Below are 14,908 nucleotides of genomic sequence, written 5' to 3'. Positions count from 1 at the left end.
TACTCAAAATAGACTTGCGGAATCATTACTAAAATGTCTTAAATTGGTTGCAAAACCATTACTTATGAGAGTTAATCTTCCGATGACTACATGGGGATATGCAATTTTGCATGTTGCAGTATTTATTCGCATCAAGCCAACAAGTTATCACAAATACTATATTATGTGATTGGTTTTTGGTCAGTAACCTAATATTTCCCATGTAAGAGTTTTTAGGTGTGGTGTATATGTTCCAACTTTCCCACCAAAATGGACTATGATAGGTCCTGAAAGACGATTGAGAATATATGTTAGATATGATTCTCCCTCAATAATAAAATATCTTGAACTACCAACAAGAGACTTATTTACAGTTCGATTTTTTGACTGTCACTTTGATGAATAAGGTTTTCCAACATTAGGGGGAGAAAGAAAACAATTGGAAAAATATATAAGTTTAAATGAATTATAATTAATTTGTCTTGATTCTCGTACAAAAGAATGTGAACTGGAAGTTCAAAGGATAATTCATTTACATAATTAGTCAATCAATTATCAAATGTTTTTACTGACAAAAAGGATAATTATATCATATATATCAACTGCTAATGCTCCAAATAGGTTTGATATTAATTCATAACATGCTTGAAGCAGGGTAGGCCTATTAGTTCAAAAGACACGCTTGAAGCGTGGTAGGCCTATTGGTCCAAAGATAAAAACTCCTGAATGAGAAAATAAGCTAAAAAGGCTATATGACCTAATTAAAAAGGTGAAAATCTCAATAGATTTATTTGACATAATTAATTATTCGGTTCCAGAAGAACCTCAAGTACCTGAAATTGTTCAAAATGATAAGATCTCCAAAAATTATGTCATGGATCATATAATATGGAACCAAAAAGAAGTCAACATTGACGAAACATTTACATATATATAGCGATGAATGTTATGAATGACAATGATGATCAATAACCAATGGTAATTGAAGATTGTCGACAAAGAAATGATTGGCCAAAATGAAAATATGCAAAGAAGCATAATTAGATTTGTTTGCTAAATGAAAGGTTTTTGGACCTAAAGTTTGCACACCTGAGGGTGTGAAACCCATTGGGTACATATGGTATTTTGAGAATAAAAAAATAAGAATGATGAAATTGTTAGATACAAAGCATTGGTTGTTACTCAAGGTTTTTCACAAAACCTAGTATTTATTTTTGAAAAAACATATTTACTAGTAATTGATGCAACATTGCAATATTTAATTGTCCTAGTTGCACAATAAGGTCTACATTTAGATCTAATGGATGATGTAAGACCCGTGAAATTTAATTAATTAAATGATTAATTAGTTAATAAATGCGGGTCGTGGAAGCCTTTATGGCATTCAATAATGGTTGATGTGATGTGGAAAAGTATTAGCTCAAATGGTTGAAAGTACTTTGGTTGTGTGAGAGGACTTGGGTTTGAATCCTAAGTATGTCAATTATGTGTTATTTAATTGTTATTGTTTTAATAATATGAATGTGTGTGTTAGGAAAGAATATAGTATTTGAGTTATGTTAGTTGGCAAGAAACATGAATTGGCTTGATGGTTTAGCATTGACTTAATATTTGCAAGGTTGGGGGTTCAAACCTTGGTGAGACTTAAATTAAGTTTTCTTTTTGCTAAACTTGATTTTTGGCAAAGAAGAGAGGAGGTAGAACTCCAGCCACGTTAAGGCATTCAAAGGGGCTGAAAAACAATCCCATAATGGTCTTGAATGACACTTATCATAAGCAATTTCGTTTTATGCCATTAAACCATAATTAAGACCCAATTAAAAGGCTAATTGTGAGAGAGAGGAGGGTTTTGGAGTCTGCACAGTTGGGGTATTGAGGGTTGTACGAATTCAGAGAGAGACAGTGAGTAGAGAGGGGGATTGAAAGGCTGAACAGCGGGAGAGCTTTAGGAGTTGTTGGAATTCAAGGAAAGAATGCAAGCGTATCATTTTAAGCGAAAGAATTTCAGGTTAGGGGAGTTCCTATTGCGTGATTTAATTTTGATATCGTATAAAGTTGTGTCATGGATCATGGTTGGATTGTGAAAGCTTTGAATCCTGGTTCTGTTGCGTTTTCTGGGATTTTTCCAGAAACCGCCTGGCGGTGCATGAACTGCCGCCAGGCGGCACATGTGGTTGCACCCAGTTTCTGGGTTTTCGTGTAATCTGCCTGGCGACCGGGAGGGAACCGCCAGGCGCGGCTGTCACTGTTGTTATTTTTCTCTAGTTTTGATGTCATTTCAGTGATGTTGTGGTAGTGGGTGGTGTTCTTATTGCATATATATGAATTGCATGACGAATTATGGTTTACAGTTCCTAAATTGATGGAAGTTGCATGAACTCATGAATGGAATTGAGGGGATAGGGTTTATGCGGAATTGGGGATTTCATAGTCGCACTAAATTAAAGGGAAAAGGTTAATGGAATTTTACTTATTGGAAGTTTTAGGAATGGATCATGAACCTAAACATGTGAGTACAACCTTTTGAGTCGTAAATTGAATGAAATCACAGTTGTTGTGAAGGAGGCAAGGTTCGCAGGTGCAGGAACTGCCTGGCGGCACCATATTGGCCGCCAGGCGCCACACCAGAGGTGCATGGTGTGTTGATTCACAAAAAATGTTGTTTTTCGTACTTTTCGCGTAACAGTAACTGCCGGGTGGTATTTTAGTCCCGTCGAGCGCCAGTTGTCTGATTTTGGGCGCTAGGCGCCACCAATTTTTTTGGTTCGGGCAGTTTTCGTAAAACTGCATTTCCCGGTTCGTTAACCGTCTAATTTAGGTGAACTTTTGACAGGTGGTCCATAACATGTGGTTTTTCACTTTGAACGGTGGAGATTTGATTTGAAGGTCAGTAGCTAGAGATATACATTATTTAATATTGTTGATTTTGGAGTTTGAAAAATACATGAATAAGCCTTTGATGAGTTCAAGTAACTTCTAATGAAGCATAATTGGGTGCATGTGGTAAGTTAAATTCAGAATGTATGTTAATATGGCAGAGAGAGTGAGATAGATTTATATGAAACGATATGCTAATAAATGAGAAGAATGCCAAGTGCAATGTGTGAGGTGCAATTCAGTTTATTAACATGTAAGGATATATGAAGATTATGTTTAGTGGATGGGGTAGTTAAAATGCTACATTGTTTATATTAATTTGGAGAAGTGTGTGCAATCTTAGTGACTATAATATATGTGATTAAAAAGGTGTGTATGAGTGGCTAGTGATAGAACTATGATTGGTGTGTGTCCTAATTATTCTATAGTTTGGTGTGTTGTGTGATTGGGATCCCTTGGGGATCTGTTTAAGTGCCGAGAAACCAGTAGCAGTGCACTACAAGCATGGTGCCTGGCGGCGCGAGCGAGCCGCCAGGCGGACAGAACACAAATCAGTGGCAGTGGCCACTGTTGACGCGTGGCGCCTAGCGGTAGGGAGGGTCCCGCCAGGCGGAATGGAACAGCAGAGACTCTGATGGCATGGTGGCGCCTGGCGGCGCAGGGCAAGTGCGCCAGGTGGTGGCGACGAGTGGCGCCTGGCGGCGGGACGGAGTCCGCCAGGCGGTGACAGTGCAGAGATGATTCTGCAGGCGCGTGGCGCCTGGCGGTACGTGTCCCCCGCCAGGCGATGACGGTGCAGTGATGATTTTGCAGGCGCGTGGCACCTGGCGGTACGTGTCCCCCGCCAGGCGGTGACGGTGCAGTGATGATTCTGCGGGCGCGTGGCGTCTGGCGGCGTGTGATGTCCGCCAGGCAGTCTGAACCTAGTGTGTGCCTGGTGACGTGAGATGCGCGCCAAGCGGTTTTAGTTCAGTGATGGTGCGCGAGGAAAGGTTTCTACACAGCTTTAGGGAATGTTCATGATGCGATGCTTTGGTTGGGGGCCCAGTTACGAGTGTAATCTTGTATTGGGGTAACACGTGACCACTCAAGGTTGTAGCTTGGTGGTTTAGGAAGTCCAGAGGAGTGTGCGAGTTGTGGCTCGTACGACGAGGTTCGGGTGATTGCCCTCTTCAGAGTGATTCTGATAGAGTTTTGGTAGTCTGGAACAGCTACAAACTTTATGTTTGTTTCGGGGAGCTCCACTTGGTGTCACGGTGAGATGTTGTGGCACGGTTATTCCCACGTGTGGACTATCAGGTGGTAGCCTGTAGTCGGAGGGGCGAGTAGACACTCGTGCAGCAAAGATCGATCATTGTTCTCACCTAAAGGGTATAGAAATGATAGACATCTAAATGCAAGTGTTGGAAGTGGAGATTAAAGGAAAAAGGGAGAAGAATACTAACCCGGGTTTAAATGTTTTGATGTTGAATTTAATATTATATTTGTTTGGTTTTATTTAAATGAGTTCACCCTATCTGTGTGTGTGTGGCGATGATCATGTAACTTGTTACATGGGAGTAGATGTTAATGCAGGTGAGCAGGCGGATACGTAGAGACAAAGTGGGGATCACGATGGGATTATTTACTCAGTTTTATTATGATTTTCTTTTGTATTTTTTTATGGTTTGGTTTTGTAATAACTGAATAGTACGATTTTAATTACTACGGAAGCGATGTTGAACTTTTAATTTTCTCGCGTTTTTGGGAAATTGCGAGAATAAATGTGATGTTTTATAAATCTTATTTCTTATTTATTTTTAAATAGTAATTTCCGGCTAGGACGTTACAGATGATGTTGCAGCCTATTTGTACGGTTCTCTTGAGAATGATATTTTATGAAAATTCATGAAGGATCCTACAAGGCAAATTCTAAAGAGGGTTATTCAATAAAATTGAACAAGTCCTTTTTAGAATTGAGTATTTGTGGTATAACCGTCTTATTGAGTACTTGTTAAAAGAAGGATATATAAATGATCCTTGTTGTCCTTGTGTTTATATGAAAATATTAGAAAGTGAATTTGCCATAAGTATTATTTATGTAAATGACATAAACATCGTTGAAACTCCTAACGAGATCACAAAGGCAATTGATTGGTTAAAGAAAGAATTGAGATGAAGGATCTTTGAAAGGCAAAGTTTTATTTTAAATATAAATTGAGTATTTAAATAAAGGTGTTTTTATACATCAAGAGACTTATATAATTAAGGTACTTAAAAATTTCTAAATGGACAAGTCACACTCATTATGCACTCCAATAGTTGTGAGGTCGTTAGATGTTGATAAAGGATCTTCTTAGACCTCAAGAAAATGATGAAGATTTTCTTGGTCCAGAAGTACCATATCTTAGAGACATAGGAACACTAATGTATCTTACTAATTATACTCAACCTAATATTACATTTGTTGTAAACTTGTTAAGTAAGATATAGTTCTTCAACTACATGAAGAAAATGGATTGGAGTAAAACATACACTTTGTTACCTTAAGGGTACTATGAATATGAGTTTATTTTATCCAAATGATTCAGAATCAGACCTAATGGGTTATGCATATGCATGTTATTTTACATATCCTCACAATGTCACAATGGTTGATCATAAACATGATATTTTGTTCACATGTGGCAGCACAATGATTTCATGATGGTATATGAAACAAACCATAGCAGCAACATCGTATAATCATACCAAATTTTTATTATTACATGAGGTAAGTTGTGAATGTGTTTGCTTAAGGTCTATAATTCAATATGTGCAAGAAAATTGTAGTTATCCCTGAAAAAGATAGAATCAACCACCATATATGAAGACAATAGTGTATTGTTCAATTGAAACACTAGTGCAGATTTTGCTTTTTACCTCGCCTTATATGCCTCGGTTGGCCAGGAACCAAAGCATATAATGACGCGATGGCATTTTGGCAATTCTAGGCAACTTTTATGCCTCGGTTCAGCGAAAACCCGAAGCAAAAAAGGGTTATATGCTTCAGTTCTAAAAAACTGGTGCCAAAAGAGGGTTATATGCTTCGGTTCCAAAAACCCGAAGCCAAAAACGTGGCTGAATATTTCAAAAATGCCATTAGCCATTACGTCTTTGGACTTGGGTGGCACTGAACTGGGGCCAAATAGGGCTATATGCCTCAGTTATTAATTGAACCGAAGCCATATAGTTTAATTAGGGCACAAAATTCGCGAACCCCTCTTCTTCTTTCCCGGGCTGCTTTTCTCTTTTCTCTCTCTCTGCAACCTGCTGCTCTGGCTACCCACCACCACCACGCGTAGCTCTGCAACCATGATGTGCTGCCACCGCGCTACTCCAGCCACCGTCGCGTCTCGCCTCCGGCCACGCTGCACTCGTCGCTCTCGTCTCTCTCTGCAATGTGCACCATCGTCGCTACCACCACGTTGCTTCGACCATCGTCACATCATTGGTTCAATGCACCTCCATTTCATGCATGACCATTTCTTGCACGACTATTTCGTGCACCTCCTTCCCCGTTTTCCTGCAATTGTCACACCGTCGTTCGTCCAAGGTAAATTTCTAACGCATTTTTGTTTGGTTTTTCGTTTTGTATATGTTAATTTTCAATTTCAGATATTGTGAATATTGATTTGCATTGGGATTGAAATTGTTTGGAGTGTTTTGAGTAATTTTGTGAGAGAATTGGGTTTCAATTTAAGAGCATTGGGTCTTAAAATTTAGAGCATTAAGTTTGAATTTAAGAAAATTGTAAGAACACTATAATTAAATAGGTAATATATTTTGTTAAGAAAATTTTTGTTTTTGCTTTTATTTATTACTTATGAATTTCTCGTGTTTTTTGTTGTCTCTTGTTGCTCTCGAATGCGTTGCATTGCATCATCTTCCATTGTCATTTGCTTTTTACGCTCCTAGGTTCCTAATTCTAATATTTTCCTATGATGCCAATATGTTGTTTGATTTATATATGTGGTTAATTATTTGTTAAAATATGTTGTTTGCTTTTCTTATATGTGAGTTAATCTTAGTTTCCCGTTTGAGATTCAATACGAAAATTATGTATTGTCCCCGAGTTTTCATTTTGAAGAAGTTATTTTTTTTTTTAAATTAATATAAGGGGATACAATACTAATAATTTAAATGTATTGAATCTTGAATTGTCTGATTGGACAGTTTAAGAAGATTAATCAATTTCTAGTAGTTTATTAGTGCGTATATATTTTAAAATACATATCTTAAAATTCATGAGTATTTTTCAATTGTGTTTTGTATTGATCTTCAGGTGCATATTTGATTATGGTTGATAATCATTTTCATTTCGTGTATCCTGAAGGCCAATGAGAAATGCTGGCAAAATTTCATGAAATTTAAGACATGTATTTTAAAAGTAATATGTACCAATAAAATAAAGAAAGTGAATCTTCTTAAATGGGATAGGGTCACACCTTGATTACGACGTGAGCATTGCTTCAAAGATTACTAAAGTTGTTCACACAATTTGAGTATATATACGTATGGATCTAGATTGGATTAATTGACCACATATTAGCATTGAGTATGAGAATGGAGTAGAAGAATTTATAAAATTTGCGCAACGTTATGAGGGTAGAAGTGATGATGAGGTGAAGTTCAAATGTCCTTGTGTCAACTGTTTGAATGAGAGAAAATTGAATGTAACTCAAGTTAGGGAACATCTTATTTGTGATGGTTGCCTTAGAACTTATACAATATGGACATGGCAGGGCGAATTAATAGACTTTCCAACTATTTCTCGAACTGAACATGTTGTCCATTCTACCATAAAAGAGCGACGAGAATAGCGATGTGAAGAGCGAGTAGAAGAAGACAAGATGGAGGACATGATACAGAATGTTGGTGTAGAAGCTTTCGCACAAGCGCATGTGTATGAGATGATGTCTTCTGATGCGGAAACTTCGTTGTATGTCGGTTCAACTAAGTTCACACAATTATCAGCGGTTTTAAGACTTATCAATTTGAAAGCGACCAATGGTTGGACAGATAAAAGCTTCACAGAATTGCTCGTGCTCTTAAATGAAATGCTTTCCAAGGGAAATACTCTACCTACTCGAAACTATGATGCCAAGAAAATTCTTTGTCCGATGGGTATGGCAAAAGCAAAACCGATAGGAGTTCCTCAAAGATCATGGTTGAACAAGTGTTTTATAAGTAACAACATCTGAGGTGTGATTGTGGTTAGCAAAGATCGTGAAGAGTTGTTGCAAGCACAACTATACATATTTAACAACACATATGAGGTAATGCCTTACTAATCTGCACACAAAGTCATTGTGAAAGAGAACAATCCAAGGCAATCAGAGAAATGACATTTGATGGAGCATAATAGAACATTCATGTCTTGGTTTAAATCTGAGATTTTGAAAGATTTGCAATGTTCTGAGACTTTGATGTGGTTAGCGAATGGGTTGAAATTTGATGTCATCTATTGTATAGGTTATGAAATCAATAATTGCACATTTTATACGAAGTCTCTGGATGATAAAAGCATAGTACAAAATAGTGGAGTCAGTCTTGAAGCTGAGTCGCTACAATTTTCTACATCTAAAGATCAAAATCATGTATTTGGATCAATAACATACTATGGTGTAATACAAGAGATATGGGAGGTTGATTATACCATGTTTACTATTTCACTGTTCAAATGTAAATGGGTTGACAATAAGAGTGGTGTCAAAATGGATGAATCAGAAATGACTCTAGTTGATTTTTGAAAAGTGGGTTATCGAGACGAGCCATTTATCATGGCACAACAAGCATCTCAGGTTTTCTATGTTAAAGATCTTGCGTCTGAACATTGGTTTGTCGCTCTTCATAAAAAAAATAGATTGGTCCTAATGAAGAGAATCTGAGTGATCTTAATATTGTTGTCACCCACCCATTTAAAAGAATGATCAATGTTGATGAAATCCCTCTAGTTGATGCAATTCGAGAAGATCACGATGAAGCAATATACATATGACCAATCAATAACTTTATGTATGAATTTCGTGTTCTTGTTAAAATTTAGTTATTTTGTTAAATAATGTTTTATATGTGATTTTATATATTGCTTATTAATCTTTTGTGATGTTTTCATTTCACAGATATATGGCTGAACATCACAGTTCATCAGAGGATGAAGCACCCGCTAAGAGACCCACCAGAGGAGCCACTAGGTTGAGACAACTCTTGATTAGAAGAGCTAATGGCCAACACTTGACGTCGACACTGGAATGCCTAATGGTCGTTATGCGGACGTCTTCAAAAGCTATTTAGGAATGTTGGCATGAGAGAGAATATCAATCCTTACTCCATCTTTTAATCATGTCACTGAAGTTGATCGGGAAATGATATGACAGGATTTATTGGCAACTAATATTAATGTTATTAACGTTATACTTTGATTTTGTTGATAACATTTTCTATATTGCAGCTAACATTTGATATTCCAAATGTGGCGACGCTTAAACAAAAATGTTTGTCATCGGTGGCTGAGAAATTTCGTGGTTTTAAGACCAAGTTGACGTTTAGGTATGTCTTTGGATCTAAAATGGATGAAAATTCATTGTTGAAATATATTTGGATTGATGAAGACACATGGCATCAGTTTCTTGAGCTTCAGACATCTGAGGGATGGCAGGTATATTGATTTGAAATCATCAATTGCACAATTGATAATTATGCAAAATTTGAACTAATTCATAAAGTGGGTTTTATATGTTATAGGAAAATAGAAAAAAAGGCTCAAAGCATAAGTGCTCAAAATAAAAACCCGCACATATTATCTCGTGGTGGGTATAGAAAACTTGAAGAGAAGATAATGTTAGAAAAGAAAAAATCTAGGCCCCCACCTTCTGAGGGTGAAGATATTGAGCCTCCTTCACCACCATCACGTCATCAAAAGTGGAAGTTAGCCCGTCTACGCACATCGAGCAACTACACTTCTAAATCTGCACGAGAAATCTATGAGAAAATTGTAAGATACAATTCTTATCTAAATAGCTCGTTCATGTTTTATATTGTATTATTTTTTATAAATTTTTTTTTTTACATTGCAAGATTCATTGGTTGAGCAGAGCTCCCAAGGAGGATTCACTCTAGAAGGTTGTCATGACATACGTGCTGCTATAATTGGACGGCCTGAGCACCCTGGACGTGTGCGTGGTGCTGGATCAGGAGTCGGCATACGCCAATTTTTTGGTTCCTCCTCTCGTCAGTCTTCATGCAGTCATGGTGCTGATTATGAAGAAAGAATGAAGGAAATAATCACTACGAAGGTGAGAGAAGAACTTATGCGTCAATTTGAGCATTATGGCATTTGTTCGCCAATGGATCATCTGCCAGAACTAGACCCATTTGTGCCTCCCACGGGTAAATCTGTTTTCTATAAGTTATGAATTGAATAAATGATATTTAATAAAATAATTGAATAACATTAATAAATCGTTGACTTTAACAGGTAGAAGCGGAAAGGGGAGTTGTTCAGCTCCACCCGGGGATGACATGGATGACACTCATCCATGTCAGCTATATATTTGGGATGGTACAAAGAAGACACTAGTGGCTCGTGGAAAAGTATTTGAGGCAGCCAGAGTTCTTCATGGCATAGAGTTATCAGAGGATGAGGTTAAGGTCACGGTAGAGGAGGTTCTCGTGCCATTTTCTTTAGTTCTTGTGCCAATAGATGAGGTTTATACTGTGGCACAGGCATTCCAATGTTTCCTCGCCTGGCCTAGAGATTTGGTTGTTTCTGACCCCCCCGATACAGACTCTTAAACCCACCATATACTAAATTTTTAAGTTTACATGTTTATTATATTCAAACTTAAATTATATTCCATTTTAACTGAAATTGCATCAATATAGGAAAAACCTCAACCAAAGAAGATTCTTCTCTCTTTGGACGATCCTGTTAGTAGGGGTGAGCGGCGGTCGGGTTAGATCGGGTTTGGGTTCAATATGCTCAATCCAGCATAACCCAAATTTAATATTTTAAAATCCAATCCGACCATTTTAGTTGTCGGGTTATTTGGATATGGATAATATTGGTTACCGTTAAATACGGTCGGGTTATTCATATTTAATTTTAATTTGAATAAATAATAAAAACATTATTGAATTTAAATAAATATGTTGACTGAATTTATAAAATTTAATGATTTTGTAAGTATATCAACCATTGATAGAATAATGAATCTGCAGTTACAAAAGAAATAACATACATGCTTAGATCCAACCCTACACCTCCTCGCTTGGTTATGACACATATATACCTTATTAACTAAGATGGAAACTATAGAGCTCATTTGTAATTCTTCTTCTGATATTTGCAACCATAAACAATGCCTCCTAGTCTAGAAAGCATGTATGAAGAGATCATTATTATTACAAAACGTATGAGAAAATTAAAAACCTCATAACTACTATTAATTACAAATAGAAATCAAACAACCATTCCAGCCTCAAAATTAAAAAATCCATAACTATACTATTAATTACTATTAATTACTATTAATTAGAAGATAGAATATGATACCTTAGTGATTGTAATTATGACAGGGACTCCAAATATTTCACATTCCAACCTCACACTTCATCAACATTTAGAGTTTTGCTGCCAATTCCAAAACCTAAAAAGCATCTAATTATCATATTTCCAAAACCTTTAGAGTTTTCTTCACTAGCAATGTTATTTCTTAGAGTAGTTAAGAGTCACAACATTGGTTGTTGTGAAATGATGAACCAACTCTGCTTCCATCCATTGTGTTACCGTTAAATTCTGAAATTAATTGAAACAAAATATTATTAATATACACAACAACATAATTACAAAGGAACTTTAGAGAACAAATAAATTAAACTTGTACCTGTGAAAACCTTCTCAGAAAGCTCAAACTCTTCATTGACATTGATACCATCAAATTGAGTTATAGTGGTCCTCAACCAATTTTGAGCACAGATAAGTGCCTCAGCCATTGGTGGATTTAAAGAGCTTCTAAAAGTATCCAAAACCCTACCTCCAGTACTAAATGCACTCTTAGAGGCAACTGTAGAAATAGGGGTGGCCAACACATCTCTAACCATTCTTGATAGAATGGGAAACCGTGAAGAGTTTATTTTCCACCAAACCAAAATATCAAGTTGGTCATCACCATCTACAACATATTCATTTAAATACCTCTCTAGCTTATTCTTTCTATCTATGGTGTCCTTTTCTCTCAAATGCTTCTTAAAAGCATTAGCCCTTGCCAAATATACATGAATTTCGGGAATGGTTGATGCATCAGATTGATGTTCAAGTGGTTGCTAAGGTCTATGTTGTTCATCATGAAGTGATTTGTACCAATCATACATTTTCTTCAATCTGTCTTTTACACAATAAGTTAATTCAACAGCTTTGCTTGAATCATGTTTGTACATTTCTTGAAAATTCCAAATGACATACTCAAACTTGTATCGAGGATAAAAAATTACACCAAAATATAACAAGTGATTGATGTTGTCAAAATTACCCCAATATTTATGATACTTCAACCTCATGTCACAACTAGTAGGTGCTAATATACTGTTCAGATTCATGGTTGTCTTGTCAAGTGCAAAATGAATAGTAGCCATTTGGTGAAACGCAATGTGTATACTCACATGCAATGATGTGAGAAAGATTTAATGGCTTCATAGAAAATTTTTAGAAACTTCACAAAATCTTGGGCATGTTTCCAATCACTAGGAGATGGGGGACCTTCATCACCAAAAAAAGCCATATAGCTAGAGTCTTCATTGTCAAGCTTTTCAAATGCAACTTGAAATTTGATTACTGCATCTAACATCATATATGTGGAATTCCACCTTGTGGGAACATCAAGACACAACAATTTTTTGCATTCAATTTTTGAAAACTTTATGCACTCTCTAAACTTAGCCAATCTTTGTGGTGAAGACCTTGCAAATCTTACAACATCCTAATACTTGTGATTGAATTGTGCAACTCTTTTAAGTCATCACTCACAACTAAGTTTAGTATATGAGCATAACACCTCATATGGAAAAATTGTCCATCCAATATTAATCAACTCATATTCTTCATCCTTTTTTTTTAAATAACAGCCACATCATTAGATGATGAATTATCAACAATGAGTGTTGACACATTCCTAATTCCCCATTCCCTTAAAATTTCTTCAAATTTTCTTCCAATGGTTTCCCCTTTATGATTAGGTATGACTGAAAAACTAATTATCCTTTTTTGATACCTCCAATCATTGTCTATGAAATGTGTAGTGAGTGTTAGGTAGCCTACGTTCTGAATTGATGTCCAACAACCGGTAGTGAGTGCTACTCTAACACAATTTGACTTAAAGAACTCTTTTAACCTAACTTTTTCATCCATATACAACTGAAAACAATCTCTAGCTATGGTGAATCTTAATGGGACAGCAAACAAAGGTTGTAATTTTCTACACAATATCTTAAAACCCTCACCCTCCACCACCTTGAATGGTTGTTCATCCATAATAACAAACATAGCAATTACCTTTCGACAAGCTTCAACATTATACTTTTGGGGTGTTGCAAGGAGACTATTATTGTCACCACTTTTAAAGGTGAGAGTTGTTTGGTTGGGGTCATTAATGGCAGCAAATGGATATTTAGGACACAACCTTTTAAGGTGATTAAGAAGGTTAGATGTTCCATGTATCTTTGGACATTCCAATTATCTTTTAAATGTTTTTGGATAGTGGATGTTTGAGAAAATATTTTGTTTTGGTTTGTGTTGGTTTGTGAAAAACAAATGCAGGTTTAAATGTGGGAATCACAATAAAATAGAAAATTTATTTAAAAAAAACATTAGAATAGGCTTCACTTCGTACCAAGACTGAAGCAAAAAGGGGGTATATGGCCTCGGTTCTTACCATAACCGAGGCCAAAGACTTTGCGAAATTTTTAATTAAAAAATATATTGTGAACCTATGGCTTCAGTTCTCGCAGACCAGACGCAGAAAAAAGCCTCCAATGCTCTGGTTCCTCTACAACCGAGGTAGAAAAGTGCCTCTATGACCTCAGGTGATAACCGAGGCCAAAAGGCCTCCTTTTGGCCTCGCCTCAATATGCCTCAATTCTAAACCGAGGCAAAATGACGAAAATAACCAGGACTAAAAACCCTTACTGCACTGGTGAAAGAATGATATAGATATCCAAAAGATTCATTCATGTGAAAATTTGGCAAGTCTATTTATAAAGTCTTTGCAGAGCAAAACTTTTGAACAAATGATTCACAAGTTTGGACTTTGTCATCTTAATGATGTAAGTTTACATAAGGGGGAGAAAAAAATATGTGATGAACAATATTGTATTAAAGAATACAGAATGTTGTACTATTTTTCCTTTAGTAGGTTTTTATCCCAAAGGGTTTTTCTTAGTAAGTTTTTAACGAGACACATTCTCTTATCAATGGACACCCAAGGGGAAGTGTTATGAATTAATTGTCGTCCATTGATTTGATACAGTTACTCAGATTACTCAAATTATATGATTCATACTCATATATGATTCATTACTCTTTATGTAAATATTTTTATTAACTATTTGATTTGTATCATTGATGGGTTACATGTTGTATCTATAAATAAGACTTTCCTATCGGTAATAAGACACACAGAAAAATTGTTCCTCATTTTCTATTCTTCCTTTCATTCTATTATCTATTATCTAGGGTGTTGGCATAATTTACCAAATTGTACTGAATTGTGGATTATCCATATTATTCTGCACTAGAAAAACTGAACTACTTTTAACAAAAACTAAATTGGACAGTTGTGTAATTCAGTTAAAAAAAACTAAACTTGTTGTGTTTGCAGTTCAGTTAACTGCTTGAACTGTCTTTTTTATTTTTTTCCTTTCTGCTCATTGTCGTAACATAGTTTATTTTGTAGTTTAGTAAAATAGTTGCTAGGAAGCAAAACAATTACGTAAATTATTTCAATGTTATTTATCCATACTATTTGACAATCATGTA

The 14,908-nt window shown here is 36.0% G+C and overlaps 1 pseudogene; it reads right to left on the bottom strand.

Moving 5' to 3' along the window:
* Positions 1 to 11,721: 11,721 nt before the first annotated feature.
* LOC146888232 (zinc finger BED domain-containing protein RICESLEEPER 2-like) lies at positions 11,722 to 13,808 on the bottom strand (annotated as a pseudogene).
* Positions 13,809 to 14,908: the final 1,100 nt, after the last annotated feature.

Source organism: Vigna unguiculata, chromosome 2 (assembly GCF_037176805.1).
Source record: "Vigna unguiculata cultivar grain cowpea cultivar isolate G323 ecotype 2 chromosome 2, ASM3717680v1, whole genome shotgun sequence".
In the NCBI taxonomy this organism is placed as follows: Eukaryota; Viridiplantae; Streptophyta; class Magnoliopsida; order Fabales; family Fabaceae; genus Vigna; species Vigna unguiculata.
Note: the sequence above shows the minus strand (reverse complement) of the source record. Positions and strands in the feature narration are given on the sequence as shown.